Source organism: Neofelis nebulosa, chromosome 6 (genome assembly GCF_028018385.1).
Source record: "Neofelis nebulosa isolate mNeoNeb1 chromosome 6, mNeoNeb1.pri, whole genome shotgun sequence".
Classification (NCBI taxonomy): domain Eukaryota; kingdom Metazoa; phylum Chordata; class Mammalia; order Carnivora; family Felidae; genus Neofelis; species Neofelis nebulosa.
In genome coordinates this window covers 147,145,399-147,162,939 of record NC_080787.1, presented here as the reverse complement: position 1 = coordinate 147,162,939, position 17,541 = coordinate 147,145,399, and the positions used below count along the sequence as shown (strand labels likewise).

The 17,541-nt window shown below is 37.7% G+C and overlaps 1 long non-coding RNA gene across 1 annotated transcript; it reads right to left on the bottom strand.

The window, feature by feature from the left end:
* Positions 1–274: 274 nt before the first annotated feature.
* Positions 275–3,053, bottom strand: LOC131513540 (uncharacterized). Its single transcript, XR_009262634.1, has 2 exons — positions 2,816–3,053; positions 275–646 (listed from the first exon to the last, which is right to left on the bottom strand). It is a non-coding gene; the product is annotated as an uncharacterized LOC131513540 (long non-coding RNA).
* Between the last annotated feature and the right edge of the window lie 14,488 nt (positions 3,054–17,541).

Here is a 17,541-nt window from a genome sequence, read left to right as displayed (position 1 = left end):
CTAATTCCATATCACTCAGCACTCGCTGTGCCAACCCACTTAACCTCTCTTAATTCTTATTTAATAATGTCTTAGAGGGAGTCCAAGATTCAGAGAAGTCTGTGAATTGTCCCATCAGTTATGTTTCTCCTGGGTGATTTTTTTCATGCCAAGTCTCAAAAACCCAACTTGGACTGATGTATGCACAGAAAGCTAAGCCACTGGCTTGTCCAACTGGTACATTACAGAGTGTGTTCCTGGAAATATAATTGGATCCAGGTGCTCAAACCATGTCTCCAGGATCCATTCCTCTTTAATTCTTGATTTTGGGCTTTTTGTGTATTAGTTTTGATATATGTCAAGCTTTTTCCAGTTGGTAGCAAGATAGCCACTAGCAGCATTAGACACATGTTCTATCAGCCTGACAACCCTGGTGGAAAGATACATCTCTTTGATAAATGTTGCAGCAGGAGTCCTGGGCCTGATGCTCATTAGCAGACTTGAACTGTGGACGCCCTGATTTCTAAAGGATGATATACTATCCTGTACTTGCCTCTTCTAATCTACCCATTCCTGGAGCTAGAAGATGGCACATCCCCACACAGATTGGATGGGCAGAGGATGGAATCCTGGTGGTCTCTTTGGGGGAAAATGGAGGAGCATTTTTCTGAAAAACAAAAAAAAATGAATGTTGGGGAAGTCAAAACAGCAGATGGTAAATTAGCCTGGCTAATCTGCAGTAACAAATAATCTCCAAATCACAGGAGAAACCCAACAGAAGCCCACCCCTTCTCCTGCCACCACATAATACGAATCTGTGGGAAGCTCTGCTCACCATGGTCACCCAGAGTCCAGGATGGTCAAGTATGCATGGCAGCACTTGCCTTCGCAACTCCCAAAGAGGAAGAGGGGGTGCTGGAGTGCCTCCCATGGGAAATGAAATGCTTCTCTTGGAGGTGATACATGTCACTTTTGTTGGAAGGACTAGGAATTGCAATCTAACCCAGTGCTTGGAAAGAGGAGAACCAGAATATTCAGGAGAAGCTGCAATAATGGCCACTGTCCACTTATTAATAAAACAATAATGTCCGTTAACAGGAAAGGACTCTGGACACTATGGACACCTTTCTGCAATGTTCATACAAGCCTTACATCCTATTGACAAATCCGAGTCAACCCCTACAGCCAGAGACCCAACTCAGAGGGAATTAAAACATCTCAGCAGCCAGAATTCTCATCCTTTCCCCCTTGAATCTGCAGGCTCCTGTGTCCTTATGAGGATTCTTAATGCTTTGTCATATCTGAATTTTCTCCTCATTCCAAAAGAGAAAAGAAACTTTGGAGACTGATGAGGTTTAAGATTTTACTTGCAATGCCTCCATTTGGAAGGGCCCTGGGTCCCACTTAGCTCTACTAGCTTTGGCATCTGGTCAGCAGCAAAGATGAAAGTCAGTGGTTCCGGGGCATTTGAGTAACTTGGTACGTTTAATGAGAAAAGTACTTTATATATTCTAGTCTAAGTGAAAGTTAACACTTCAGTTTTATTTCAAATTTGGCAATAGGTTTTGATTACTTGAAATATGAGAAAACTAATGTAAAGAGGAGACTAAGTTCTTAAAAATTCTCTTTTTAAATATGTCCTTCCATGTTCTTGCTTAGTGTGCGGCCTATACACTGTTACATGCATAACCATAGCAGCTCACCCCACCTACTCTGCAGCCGTTTTTACAGACACCCTTAAGCAGGCATCATTATTAGTGCCTAGAAAATTCTCCCAGTGCTCAGGACTGGCTGCGTGCTAGGTTTACAAGCTGAAAAAAGTTATACAAGCAGGATTCACTCAGGGAGGGTTGTCATCCATAGGACACTGTACAACTAATTTGATTTTTCTATAGAAACAGACTTGTGTAGCCTCACAATTCTATCTTACATACGATATCTACATACAATATTTTATTTCCATATTTAAAAATTTTAAGAAACTCTTTTATGATGGTGGCAAAATTCAGGTGTTTTTCTTTAGGAAGGATCTATCAGCAATATTTGGTAAGCCATATGGAAAAGTCTTCCAGGATCTTGGTGGCTTTTTGGAAGACGAATGGAGCTAGAAATGTCTGTTTTGCACTAGTCATCAGAGCAGAAAACAATGAAGATGGATGCTAAGTATGAATCTTTCATAAACCGAGAGCTGCCCATATTGGCCCAGGTCAGAAACTACTAAAAATTAGTGAGGTCACTGTTTCAGACTGAATTAAGATTTTTGTTATTCTCTCGATGCAAATATGTAACTTTTGCTTTCTTCACAAGGAAAAGACAGTCTTCTTGACTCCAACTGGACAGAATTTTAGTTAATGAGATATAAGTGGATTATCAACGTAGGGGTCCAATTTCTGTTAACAGGTGGATGGCAGGTAGAGGCACAGAAAGGGGCTGCAAAAATGCATTTGGGGTTTTAATCAAACCCACAGCGTATGATAATGTTCTGAGTGACTAATGAGTCCATAACAATGTCAGGATCTCATCTGCTGTAACATGACAAAAGACAGGAAATGGTGTGCATTTGTGAACATGTCGCAGGCTCTCACAGACCACAGACCTGATGGGAGACTGTTCATTAGATAAGAATGTTGCAATTTATTGACTAGTTACGACATGAAAGGTGCTGCCTAAGTACTTAAGACAGAGTTATACCATGGAGCCCTCACCATGTTTTCTGAGGAATTACCCCAGTGTCACCCCTTCCTACTGTGTCACTGGGAGAGTTACTTCACCACTTCTGCCTTAGTTTTTGTGCATACAAATGGCCTAGAACAGAGTCAGACGTTGATTCATTTACCTGTGTGCTAATGTTCCAGGCACCCAGGATGCCGCAGATCCCTATCTTCTTTTGAGTTCCCATTTGTGATGGCTCATTTTACATGCCAGATTGATCAAGCTAAGGGAGGCCCAGATATCTAGTAAAACATTATTTCGAAGTGTCTGTGAGGGTGTTTGTGGAAAAGAAAGATTATAAGTACAAGTAAGAAAAGTTGGAAGCACAAAAGCAGTAAAATTAAGTGTATCTATAAAAATCAATCAAGGGATTCACAAAATAAAGGGAAGTAAAGTATGACATCATATACCTAAAACGTGGGGAGGAGAGAAGTAAAGAGTGGACTCAAACTGCATAACTAATATGCAGAAGATGTTATATACAAACCTAATGTAATCACAAAACAAAAGCCAGTTATAGATATGCAAAAAATAAAGAGAAAAGAATCCAAATATATCACTAAAGAAAGCCAGCAAACCATGAGAGAAGAGACCAAGAGAAGAACAGACAACTACAAAAACAACCATAAAACAAATAACAGAATAGCAGTAAGTGCACACCTATCAAAAATTACTTTGAACGTAAACAGACTAAACACTCCAATAAAAAGACATAGGGTGGGGCGCCTGGATAGCTCAGTCGGTTAAGCATCCTACTCCGACTCAGGTCACGATCTTGCAGTTGGTGAGTTCGGGCCCCGCGTCGGGCTCTGTGCTGACAGCTCAGAGCCTGGAGCCTGCTTTGGATTCTGTGTCTCATTCTCTCTCTGCCCCTTCCCTGCTTGTGCGCTGTCTCTGTCTCTCAAAAATAAATAAATGTAAAAAAAAAAAAAAGACATATGGTAACAGAATGGATAAAAAACCAGACCCATCTATATACTGCCTACCAGAGATTCATTTCAGACAAAGACACATGCAGATTGAAAGTGAAGGGATGGAAAAGCATTTATCATGCAAATGGAAGTGAAAACAAAGCCAGAGAAACAATATTTATGTCAGACAAAATAGACTTGAAAACAAAGACTGTAATAAGAGACAAAGAAATATACTACGTAATGAAAAAGGGAACAATCCATCAAGAAGATATAACAATTGTAAATATTTATAGATTCAACATGGAAGCACTCAAATACATAGAGTAGATAATAACAAACATAAAGGAAGCAATCAATAGTAATATCATAATAGTAGGGGACTTTAACACCTCACTTAAAATAATGGATACATCATCCAAATAGAAAATCAACAAGGAAATAGTGGCTTTGAATGACACATTGGACCAGATGGATCTAACAGATATTTTCAGAGAGTTCCATCCTAAAACAGCAAACTACACATTATTTTCAATTGCATATGGAACATTCTCAGAATAGATCACAAATTAGGATGCAAAACAAGCCTCAACAAATTAAAAAACATTGAAGTCAAACGTGTATCTTTTCAGACCACAATGTTATAAAAATATAAATCGATCACAAGAAGAAATCTAGAAAGAACATAAATACATAGAGGTTAAATAACATGCTAATAGACAATGAATGCATAAACCATTAAATTGAAGAGGAAATCCAAAATTACATGTAGACAAATGAAAATGAAAACACAATGGCCCCAAAATTTTGGGATGCAGCAAAAGCTCTTCTAAGAAGGAAGCTTATAGCAATACAGGTCTACCTCAAGAGGCAAGAAAAATCTTAAATAAACTACCTAACCTTATGCCTAAAGGGGCTAGCAAAAAAGGAACAAACAAAACCTAAAACTAGTAGGAGGAAGGAAATAATTAACATTAGACAGAAATAAATGAAATAGAAACTAAAAAACAACAAGACAGATCAATGAAACCAGGAACCGGTGCTTTGAAAAGATCAACAAAATTGATAAACTTTTAGCCAGACTCATCAAAAAGAGAGAGAGAGGAGAGAGCACTGAAATTAAAACAAAACAAAACAAAAAAAAAACAGAAATGGAAGAGGAGAAATAACAATCAATGCCACAGAAATACAAAGGATTATAAGAGAATATTATGAAAAATTATGTGCCCACAAATTGGACAATGTAGAAGAAACAGATAAATTCCCAGAGACATATAACTTCCCAAAAATAAATCAGGAAGAAATCGGAAATTTGAACAGACCAATTACCAGCAAGGACATTGAATTAGTAATCAAAAAACTTCCAACAAACAAAAGTCTAGGACCAGCTGTCCTCACAGGTGAATTCTACCAAACACTTCCAGAAGAGTTAATACCTATTCCTCTCAAATTATTCCAAAAAGTAGACGAGGAAGAAAACCTTCCAAATTCATTGTATGAGGCTAGTGTTCCCCTGATACCAAAACCAGACACTTAGACAGAGAGAGATTGAGAGAGAGAGAGAGAGAGAGAGACTATAGGCCAATATGAACATAGATGCAAATATATTAGCAAAATATTAGCAACAAATATTAGCAAACTGAATCCAATAATACATTTAAAAAAGTCAGTCACCATGATTAAGTGTGATTTATTCCTGAGATGCAAGGGTGATTCAGTATTTGCAAATCCTTCCGTGTGATACATCACATCAACAAGAGAAAGGATAAAAAAAAAATGATCATTTCAATAGATGCAGAAAAAGCATTTGACAAAGTATAACATCCATTCATGATAAAAACCCTCAACAAAGTTTGTGTAGAGGAACATACCTCAATGTAATAAAGGCCGTATGTGAAAAAACCACAGCTGGGGGTGCCTGATGGTTCAGTCGGTTAAGCCCCCAATTGTTGATTTTAGTTCAGGTCCTGATCTCACAGTTCATGAGGTGGAGCCCCACATCAGGCTCTGTGCTGATAGCACGGAGCCTGTTTGGGATTCTCTGTCTCCCTCTCTCTCTGCCCCTCCCCAGCTTGTGTGCTCTCTCTATCTCTCTCAAAATTAATATGTAAACTTAAGAAAACAGTCTCATTTATAACTGCACCAAAACCAACAAAATATCTAGGAATAAATGTAACCAAGGAGGTGAAAGACCTGTACTCTGAAAACCATAAAACATTGATCAAAGAAATTGAAGATGACACAAACAAATGGAAAGATATTCCATGCTCATGGATTGGGAGAATAAATATTGTTAAAACATCTATACTACCCAAAGCAGTTTACACATTTAATGGAATCCCTACCAAAATACCAACAGTATTCATCACAGAACTAGAACAAACAATCCTAAAATTTATATGGAATCATAAAAGACCCCGAATTGCCAAAATCGTCTTGAAAAAGAATAAAACTGAAGGTATCACAATTCCAGATTTCAAGATATATTAGAAACCTGTAGTAACAAAAGATGTAGTACTGGAACAAAAATAGAAACATGGATCAATAGAACAGAATATAGAGTCCAGAAATAAACCCATGATTATATGGTAAATTAATTTCAACAAAGGAAGCAAGAATGCGCAATAGGAAAAAAAAAATCTCTTCAAAAATGGTTTTAGGAAAACTGGACAGCTACATGCAAAAGAATGAAACTGGACCATTTTCTTATACCATACACAAAAATGAACTAAAAATGGATTAAGGACCTAAATGTGAGATCTGAAACTGTAAGAATCTCAGAAGAGGGCATAGGCAGTGTCTAACATTGGTCATAGAAACATCTTTCTAGATATGTCTCCTGAGGCAGGGGAAATAAAAGGAAAAGCAAACTATTGGGATTACATCAAAATAAAAAAGCTTCTGCATAACAAAGGAAACAATCAACAAAACCAAAAGACAACCTACTGAATGGGAAAAGATATTTGCAAATGACATATCCAATAAAGGGTAGTATCCAAAATATATAAAGAATTTCTACAACTCAACACCAAAAAATAATCCAAATAAAAAATGGGTAGAAGACATGAACAGACATTTTCCAAAGAAGACATACAGATGGCTAACAGACACATGAAAAGATGCTCAATAACATTCATCATCAGGGAAACACAAATCAAAACCAAAACCTCACATCTGTCGGAATGGCTAAAATCAAAACCACAAGAAACAAATGTTGGCAAAGATGTCGCAAAAAAGGAACCTTCGTGCACTGTTGGTGGGAATACAAACTGGTGTGGCCACTATGGAAAACAGTATGGAGTTTCCTGAAAAAATTAAAGGTAGACTTACCCTATGATCTAGTAATTCTACTGCTGAGTTTTTACCTGAAGAATACAAAAACACTAATTTGAAAAGATATATGCATCCCTATCTTTTACTGAAACATTATTTACAGTAGCCAAATCATGGAAACAGCCCGTGTCCATCAATAGATGAATGGATAAAGAAGAAATTATATATATATATATATATATATACATATATATATATATAACAGAATATTATATATATGTGTATATATATATATATAATGGGATATTACTCATCCATAAAAAAGAATGAAATCATGCCATTTACAGCAACATAGATGGATCTAGAGGCATTATCCTAAGTGAATAAGTCAGTCAGAGAAAGACAAATACCATATGATTTCACTCAACTGTGGAGTTTAAGAAACAAAACGAATGAAGGGAAAAAAAAGAGACAAACCAAAAAACAGACTCTTAACTCTAGAGAACACACTGATAGTACCAGAGGGGAGGTGGGTAGGGTAAGGGAAATAGGTGAAGGAGGTCAAGAGTACACTTATGCTGATGTGCACTGAATAATGTATAGATTTGTTGAAATGCTATATTGTGTACCTGAAATTAATATAACACGGTATGTTAATTAAACTGGAAGTAAAAAAAAAAATAAAGAGCAGCTTTTGTTTTAATTTTCCATGCTATCTGTTGTTTTCAACTTCACTGTCCTGCTCTTATTTTTATTATTTTATTTCTTCTTCTTGCTTCAGATTTAATTTATTCTTCTAGTTCTAACATCTTAAAATAAAGGCTTAATTCAATGACTTGAGAAGTCTCTCCTTCTTAATATGGATATTTTAATGCTATAAATTTCTCCCTAAGATGCTTTACCTGCATCTGAAAATTTTGTTATGTTGTGTTTTCATTTTTAATTCATAATATTTTTCAATTTTACTTTCTGACTTTCTTTTTGATGTAGGGGTTATTTAGGAGTATGTGGTTTAAATCCTAAATATTTCCTTGAAAAGTGTAATTACACTATGCTATACAAGCCTCACACTATGGAGAATGGGTGAACCTATCTCCCTGCTTCCCTTCACCCATGTTTCCTGTGTTCTGTGTCTTCTCCACATAGCACCAAGAATAATCCCTTTATAACATTAGCCAGATGTTGTCACATCTTTGCTCCCTGGCTTCCCATTTCACTCAGGAGTGGCAATAATTACTCAGTAGCCTACAAGTCCTCCAGGGCACATCGTCGTAGGGAGCTGAGCTGAGTGGAGGGAGCTGAGCTGAGAGGTGCTCAAAGAGCTGATTAAGAGGACAAACCGAAACTAAAGCAACAGGCAAGACCTTAATCACTTTCTGCAATGGTATAAATAATGCTCTAAACAGGAGGAAGTGCTGGCTCCCTCCTGTTCCGTTTTTCCTCATGGAATGGCACGGATCAGCAAAGGTGGATCAGCAAAGATGTGGGATCTCCTCACTGCCCCAGGAGCCTAAAACAAAAAGTTCCTGCCATTTTATGGACCTGGGAGCTAAGGGGAGGCCTGGGAATGGAAAAGTACTGAGTACGGACTCAGAGTGAAGAAGTATCTCCAAGGCTCCTCTCTCCTCTGATAAAGTGGTCTTGGCAGAGGTGCTTGAGGAAGGTCTGGATAAAGAGACCTCTGAATGGAGATGCCCGGGCTAGGAATGCAGATATGCATAAGAGCATGGCCTGAGTCCTTGACTACAGGTCTCCTCCGAGGCTGTGATGCATTGGCTTTGCACAAGTCTGGTGTGGGAAGGGCAGCTTTTCCCCAGGCCTGCCAGGTAAAGACTTTGCAGTTGCTTATGGTCCTGCCTGAATGCACCTTCTCCAATCTGTGTCTCAGACCAGGTCCTCCCCTAACACCCAGGGAGCAAGAACAGATGGGCGCATACCATGTGTCTAAATTTGAAGCTACAAATCACAACAACCAATTCTAAACAAAATCTATTCTATTCTCCTACCTTGACAGATATACCGTCATACTTAAAAATAACATATAAAAATTAATAAGATAAACATAAAACATCAACATACATAAATAGAAACAATGCATAAGTTATGGTTTTAATGTGACTGAAAATCTGAAAAATAGCAAAGAAGATTGTATTTCATTATTATTGGGATGTTTCAGTGTTGTCGGGCTGGAGATGAAATAAAGACTTTCACAAATTATTTTATATTTATCCATAATGTTTATTTTCTTTGTCTCTATTTCAGTAAAATTATTATGACAAATTTTATGTTATTTATGTTATATTGACAATAATTATTTAAGCATTAAAAATTAAAATTTAGGGGTCACCTGGGTAGCTCAGTTGATTAGGGGGACAACTCTTGATTTCTGCTCAGGTCATGGTCTTGCGGTTCATGAGTTTGAGCCCCAGGTCGGGCTCCATGCTGACAGCTCAGGGTCTGCTTGGGATTCTCTCTCCCTCTCTCTCTGCCCCACCCCATTCACTCTCTCTCTCTCTCTGTCTCTCAAAAAAAAAAAATCAACTTTAAAAACTAAAATTTAGTTATAATCAAAGTATTCAAAAATTTAAGATATTTTCATCAAATATAATAAATTAAATGTAAATAATTAAAATTGAAATTGTCTTTATATTTTAAGCAGTAATTTTTCTTTTAAATTATTCTATTATCTATTGAAATTATAAGGCAAAATATACAACATGATTATTTAAATCACAATTTTAAATAAATATCAATTGAGTATAGCCAAAATGTTTGGAGATTTTAATTCAAATATTCATCTTAAATATTTTAATAGAAATTTATGATTTTGTAACTGAAGACTGAACATCTTGTTGTCACTGGAAAGAATTGGTACAGTGCTTCAGGCATTTTTGTGTACACATGCAAACTGAAGAGTCAGATGAATCGTTTACTATGGCAGAATACCCTTCAACCTCCATGTGTAACTGTTGGAAACACCACACTCATCTATGAGAACCCCAGATCAAGAATTAGAACATGAAGAGAAGAAAGAAAAGTAGGTATTTGATACCACTGGGAAAAGAAAGACATCTGTTCTGCAAGAATCTAGTGCATTCGCACTAAGGATTTGATCATTTTAATCACTTTGTCATACCCCTTACCAACATGCTTCTGCTGCCCAGCCCTCTCTGCACTTGATGGTGGCCAAAGTTCAGTCCACCAACAGTGGAGCTTTGGAAAACAGTTGCCTGGTGTTTCAAAAACATACAGCAAGAGCTTTGGAGAGGCATTGCCCTGGGGTCTGAACAGTGCTGGCTCTAACAGCAGATGTTTGGGGCTATGGGTAGCACTGTGCCAGCTCTGTGCACTAGATTCTCAATGACTCAGGCACCTATGCATGGTTTCAATAGATTTATTTTGTGTGGGTGTTTGTGCTGTGTGGGGCCTTCTAAAGCATGGGCCTTGGCAGGTCAGTCCTGCCTTGCACTGGCTGATCCTTTTTCTGGAACAATCTTCCAGATATCTGCAAAGCTCTTTTGAGGCCTTGGCCAGATGGCTCTTCTCAGTGAGGCTTATCTCTACTACCCTATCTAAAATTATCATCTCCACCTCTGCATTCACCCAGGTACTTCATATGCCCCTTATCTTGCTCTTTTTCTTTTTGTTCACCACACCTACCATCTTGTAACACACTATGTTTATTATTTACTTTCAGTCTGTACCCACCAGAAGAGTGTTTATTCAGGGTTCTTCAGGGAAACAGAACCAGTAGGAAATGGGTGGATGATGGATGGATGGATGGATGGACAGACGGATATTAGATTTATTATAAAAATTGGCTCATAAGATTATGGAGGCCAATTAGTTCCATGATCTGTCACCTGATGGCTGGAAAACCAAGAAAGCCAGAGTCCAAATGCCCAAGAACCAGGAGTGTTGATGTCTGAGGACAGGAGTGGCTCAAGTAAAGAGCAAGTTTGCTCTTCCTTTATCCTTTTGTTGTATTCAGGCCCTCGATGGATTGGGATGATACCCACTTGCATTGTGAGGGTCATCTTCTTCACTCAGTGTACCCAAACAAATGCTACTCTCTTCCACTCAAAAAGTCACCTTTAATATGTCTTGTAGAGCTGTTCTAGTGGTGATGAGTTCCTTTACCTTTTATTTGTCTAAGAAAGTTTTTATCTCCCCTTCTATTCTGAATGATAGCCTTGCTGGATAGATTATTCTTGCTTGCAGACTTTTTTCTTTCAGCACTTTGAATATATCATGCCACTGTCTTCTGGCCTAGAAAGTTTCTGCTAAAAATCAGCTGATAGCCTTATGGGGTTTCCCTTGTAGGTAACTGTTTTCTTTTCTATTGTTGCTTTTAAAATTCTCTTTCTAACCACATTTTGCCATTTTAATTACTATGTGTCTTGGTGTGGACCTCTTGGGTTGATTTTGTTGGTGGGGGGTTCTCTGTGCCCCCTAGATTTGGATTTCTGTTTCCTTCCCAAGGTTAGGGAAGTTTACAGCTATTATTTCTTCAAATACATTTTCTACCCCCTTTTCTCTCTCTTCTCCTTCTGGGATCCCTATAATGTGAATGTTATTATGCTTGATGAAGCCTCTGAGTTCCCTTACTATTTTAATTTTTTATTTTTCTTTTTGCTCTCCCCTGTTCAGCTTGATTGCTTTCCATTACTCTTTCCTACAGGTGGCTGATGTGTTCCTCTGTTTCCCCTAGTCTACTATTTATTCCATCTTGTGTATTTTTAATTTCAGTTATTGAGTTCTTCATCTCTGATTGGTTCTTTTTTATGTTTTCTCTCTCTTTATTGAGGGTCTTATTGGGGTCCTCCATTCTTTTCTCCAGTCCAGTGAGTATCTTTATGACCATTACTTTAAATTATCTATCAGGCATATTACTTATCTATGTTTCATTTATGTCTCTTGCTGTGATTTTGTCCTGTTCTTTCATTTGGGGCATATTCCTCTCTCCTCATTTTGTGTAACTCTCTGTGTCTGTTTCTATGTGTTAGGAAAGTCAGCCATATCTCTTGTTCTAGAAAGTAGTGACCTTATGAAGAAGAGGTCCTGTAGTGCCATGCAGTGCAATGTCTCCTGTTTACCAGAGCTTAGTGCTTGAGGGGTGTCTCTTATGTATGTTGCATGTGCCCTATTGTTGTGGCTGAAACTCTTTTGTCTTTAGACCAGTCATCTGCAATAGTTTTCTTTGCTTGTGACCAAGGTTTGGTCCCTGTGTTGGTAGTTGGCCGGTCTGGGGCCAACTTGGACTTGAGTTGAGTCAGACCAGGCATTTGTCAGAACTGTGGTAGCACCAAACTGTAGGGTGCTCTTCCTATGTTGTCCCCTGAGAAGCTTTTGTTGGTAGGTATAGCTTGCACTCAGACCAGATGTCTCCCAGCAGCCCACTACCGGGGCCACAGTCAAACTGATGTGTATGATTTTCTTTCCTTCTCCCCTTGGCAGGAGTACTTTGGGGTGGTGCTGACTCCTGTTGGAGCTGCTGCCACACTGCCATGCTGTGGGACCAATTTGGATAGACTCCTGTCAAGGGCATGTTGGAGGAGGCAGGACCACAGAAGAGTGTGGGGACAGGGTGTATTGTTAGCAAGCGAGGTGTAGTGTTGGCACTGTGCTGTTTTCTGCAGGTGTCCTAGGCTGGGGGGTGGGGGAGGAAAATGGCGCTTTCCAGCTCTTTTGTTCTTGGAGAAGTCTCTTAAATATCCATGCCCCTCCAGCACATACTCTGAGATTGGTAAAGAAATCTCCCTCCTGTTTACCCCAGGGGTTTTTCTGCTGTTTATATGCTGCATCTCCACAGGCTGTTTGTTGTGCTGTTTCTTTAAGGAAGCAAACTCAGTTTCCTATCTTCCTCAGCCTCTCCTTGAGCTGAGCTTGCTGATTTTTAAAGTTCTAGGTGTTAAGCCCCAATAATTATAAGAACTTGTGAAGTTAGGCCCCTCTGGTTTCCAAAGCCAATTGTTATGGGGAGACATCTTTCCAATTCAGGTCTGTTGTGTTTAGGGTGCCTGGTGTGGGGTCTGCTCCTCTCCCCTCTCCATACTGGTGGCATCTCTCCCTCCCTCCCACAAACAGTCCTGTGGGTCCTTTTAGCTCTCCACTGTGTCTCTGACCTTCCTACATTAGCTGTGGAGAGTGTGTTCTGCCAATCTTCTGGTCATTTTCTTGGTTATTTACACAGATGTGGGTATTTTATAGGTGTATCCTTGGGATTAGTGAGCCTTGGATTTTCCTATTCTACCGTTTTCCCTGGAAATCTCCAAAAGCTGTTCCTTTCAAAAGATCAATCAAATTGATAAAGATCTAAACAGACTAACCAAGAGAAAGAGAAGAGAAAATTACTCATGTTAGAGGGGGCACCTGGATGGCTCAGTCTGTTGAGTATCTGACTCATGGTTTCAGCTCTGGTCATGATCCCAGGGTCATGGTATTGAGCCCAGCGTTGGGCTCTCCACTGAACACGGAGTCTGCTTAAGATTCTCTCTCTCTCTCTCTCTCTCTCTCTCTTTTTCTCTCTCTGTCTCTCTCCCATGCTTGCTCTCTCTCTGTCTCTCTAAAAAAAAATTAAAAGTAATTAAAAAAAAAAAGAAATGAAGGAGAGGTCATCACTACAGACCATATAGATATTAAAGCAATACTAAGAGAATGCCATGAAAACTTTATGCCATAAATTTCACAACTTAGATAAAATGAATAAAGTTTTTGCAAGACACAAACTATAAAATTTTATGTAAAAAAGAAACAGCTTAGGGGTTCCTGAGTGCCTCAGTTGGTTAAGTGTCCAGCTTTTGATTTTGGTTCCGGTCATGATCTTGAGGTTCATGGGATCGAGTCACGCATCAGGCTCTGTGATGACAACATGGAGCCTGGTTGGGATTCTCTCTCTCCCTCTCTCTTCCTCTCCCCTCCTCTCTCTCTCTCTCTCTCAAAGTAAATAAAAAAAAGAAACAGATTGAACTTAATAGTTCCATACTTATTAAAGAAATTGAATATGTAGTTAAAAATCTTCAAACAAAGAAAACTCCAGATCCACATGGCTTCACTGGAGAATTTTACTAAACATTTAAGGAAGAAATAATAACAATTTTGTGTAAGTCCTTAAAGAAATTAGAAAAAAATACAACATTTTGAACTTATTTTGTGAGGCCAGAATTACCCTGATACCAAAAGAAAACTAGAGTTCATTATCTCTCACAAACATAGATGCAAGAAACTTTAACAAAAATACTATCAAACTGAAATTAATACTATGTAATAGTAGTAATAATAATAATAATAATGCAATACTGGTTATGTATTTGAAAATATAATAATATATTTCACCATATCAAAAGACCAAATAGTAGAAACTGTTGAGCTATCTGAGATGCAGAAAAGCTTTTGAAAAAATCAATATTAATTCATGATAATAACACAAAGGATACTAGGAATGGAAGGGAGTATCTGTAAGAGAAAGGGAATCTACAACGTTAGCTTACAGCTAGCATCATAGTGGTGAAATACTAAACACTTTCCTCATAAAATCAGGAAGACGGCAAAGTTTTTTTTTTCACCATTCCTATTCAGCATCATACGGGATGTCCTAGCTAGAGTGATAGGCAAGAAAAAGAAATAAAATGCATACAGATTGAAAAGGAAGAAATAAACCTGTCTTTATTCACAGAAAATATGGTTGTTTATGTAGAAAGTCTTATTATGCCAACAAAAAAATCTCATAAACTAATAAGTGAGTTTAGCAAGGTTGAAGACACAAGATCAACATACAAAGTGAGTTGTAATTCTAATATTAGCAATAAACAATTGGAAATTTAAAAAGTTTTAAAGTAAAGCAAAAAATAAAATCCAAACAAAATGTGAAATACATAAGGATAAGTCCAACAAAATATATGCAGGATTTATATCCTGGAAACTAAAAATGTTGATGAAAACAACAAACAAGGTCTAAATAAATCAAAAGAAATACCTAATTCATGGATTGGGAGACTCATTACTGTCAGGTTGTACATTCTTTTCAAAACTATCTTAGACTCAGTGCAATGTCAACCAAAATCTCACAAGGATTTTTTTTTTTTTTGTAGAAATTGGCAAGCTGATTCCAAAAAGTATATGGAAAGGCAAGTTAGCCAAAATAATTTTGCAAAAGAACAACGTTGTATAACTCATATTATCTTATTTCAAGACTTTTTCTAAAGCTACAAATTTTTTTTTAAGAGACCATGGTATTGGCATAAAGATAGACCAAAATATCAGTGACATAGAAGGACATAGAGTCCATAAATAGACCCACACTTTATGGGTCATTTGATTTTCAACAAAGGCACAAAAGCAATTGAATAAAGAAATTCTAGTCTTTTAACAAATAGTGCTGGAGTATCACTGAATGTGATGCAGAAAAAAGAACCTCAACTTATATATCTTGTATCTTACATAAAAATGAACCCAAAATGGATTATCATAGACCTGAGAGTTAGAGCTAAAATTATAAAGCTCCTAGAAGAAATTATAAAGCTTCGAGGAGAAAATATTCATAATTTCTTATATATTTTCCTGAAGCCATAATCCATGAAAGAAAAAAACTGTTGCATTAGGCTTCAGCAAGATTAAAAACTTCTGCTTTATAGAAGACACAATTAAGAGAATTAAAAAGTGAAATCACACACTGGAAGAAAATATATGCTAATCATATGTTTGACAAAAGACAAAAGACAAAAGTCTGTTTTCAGACTATATAAAACACTTTTGTAGCTCAATAATAAGAAAACAAACAAACCAACTAAAAGAAATGGGCAAAATATTTTAAAAGACATTTCACCGGGGCGCCTGGGTGGCGCAGTCGGTTAAGCGTCCGACTTCAGCCAGGTCACGATCTCGCGGTGCGTGAGTTCGAGCCCCGCGTCAGGCTCTGGGCCGATGGCTCGGAGCCTGGAGCCTGTTTCCGATTCTGTGTGTCTCCCTCTCTCTCTGCCCCTCCCCCGTTCATGCTCTGTCTCTCTCTGTCCCAAAAATAAATTAAAAAAACGTTGAAAAAAAAATTAAAAAAAAAAAAAAGAAAGAAAACCACAATGAGATATTACTCCACACCTGTTAGAATAGCTGAAAGTTTAAAGCTAAATCGACAAATCCAAGTGCTGACAAGGATGTGGAGAAACTGAAAGTCTCATACATCGCTGGTAAGAATGTAGATGGTACTTTGGGAAACAGTTTGACAATTTCTTACAAAGTTAAACATGCACGTAATTACCACATTACTAAGGAATCTTCTCCTACAGAAATAAAAACTTATGTTCACACAAAATCCTGTATATGAAGGTTTATAGTGGTTTTTTTTCATAATCACCCCCAGATTAGAAAATCCTCACATGTCCATCACCTGGTAAATGCATAACCAAACAGTGACACTTTTATAGAGTGGAACAGCAACCTACCAAATCAGAGAAAATATCTGTAAATCATATATCTTATAAGGGGTTAGTAAAATATATAAGGAAACTCATAGGGGTGCCTGGGTGGCATCCGACTTCAGCTCAGGTCATGATCTCGTGGCTCATGAGTTCAAGCCCCGCATAGGGCTCTCTGCTGTCAGCAAGGAGCCTGCTTTGGATCCTCTGTTCTGCCCACCCTCGCATCTCCCCTGCTCATGCTCTTTCTATCAAAAATAAATAAACATTAAAAAAAAATAACTCATACAACTCAAAGAAAAAAAAAACACTTCCAATCCAATAATTAGCAAATGGACAAAGTATCTGAATAAACATTTCTCTAAATAAGACACACAAATGGCCAAAAGGTACATGAAAATGTGTTCAACATCACTGATCATTAGAGAAATGCAAATCAAAGCACAATGGGGTACAACCTCATACTGATTAGAATGGCTAGTATAAAAAGACAAGAAATAACAAGTGTTGGTGAGGATGTGGAGAAAAGGGAACCCTCGTGCACTGTTGGCAGGAATGTAAATTAGTGCATCCACTATGGAAAACAGTATGGAAGTTCCTCAAAGAGTTAAAAATAGAAATACCATATGTATTGGGACGTCCACTTCTGGGTATTTATCTGAAGAAAATGAAAACACTAATTCGAAAAGATATATGCACCCTTGTGTTTATTGCAGCATGGTTTACAATAGTGAAGTTTTGAAAGCAATCTAAGTATCCATCCATACATGCATGGATAAAAAAGATGTGATGTGCATATACACTGGAATATTACTCAGCCATAATAAAGAATAAACTCCTGCCATTTGTGACAACATAGATGGACCTTGAGGGCATTATGCTAAGTGAAATAAGTCAGACAGCGAAAGACAAATACCGTAACAGTTCACTTATATGTGGAATCTAAACAAAACAAAACAAAACCCAAAAAAAAAACTGAATTCATGGATATACAGAACAGATTGCTGGTGATTACCAGAGGTGGTATTTGGGAATAGGTGAAATCAGTCAAGTGTCAAAAGGTACAAACTTCCCAGTTATAAGATAAATAAGTCCTGGAGATGTAATGTAAAGCATGGTGGCTATAGTTTAAAAAAAGAAGTGAATAAAACCATATGGTACCGACACACAATGGAATGTTATTCGGCCTTACAAAAGAAGGAAATCCTGCTTTTTGTGACAATATGGATGAACTAGGAGGCCATTAGGCCAAGTGA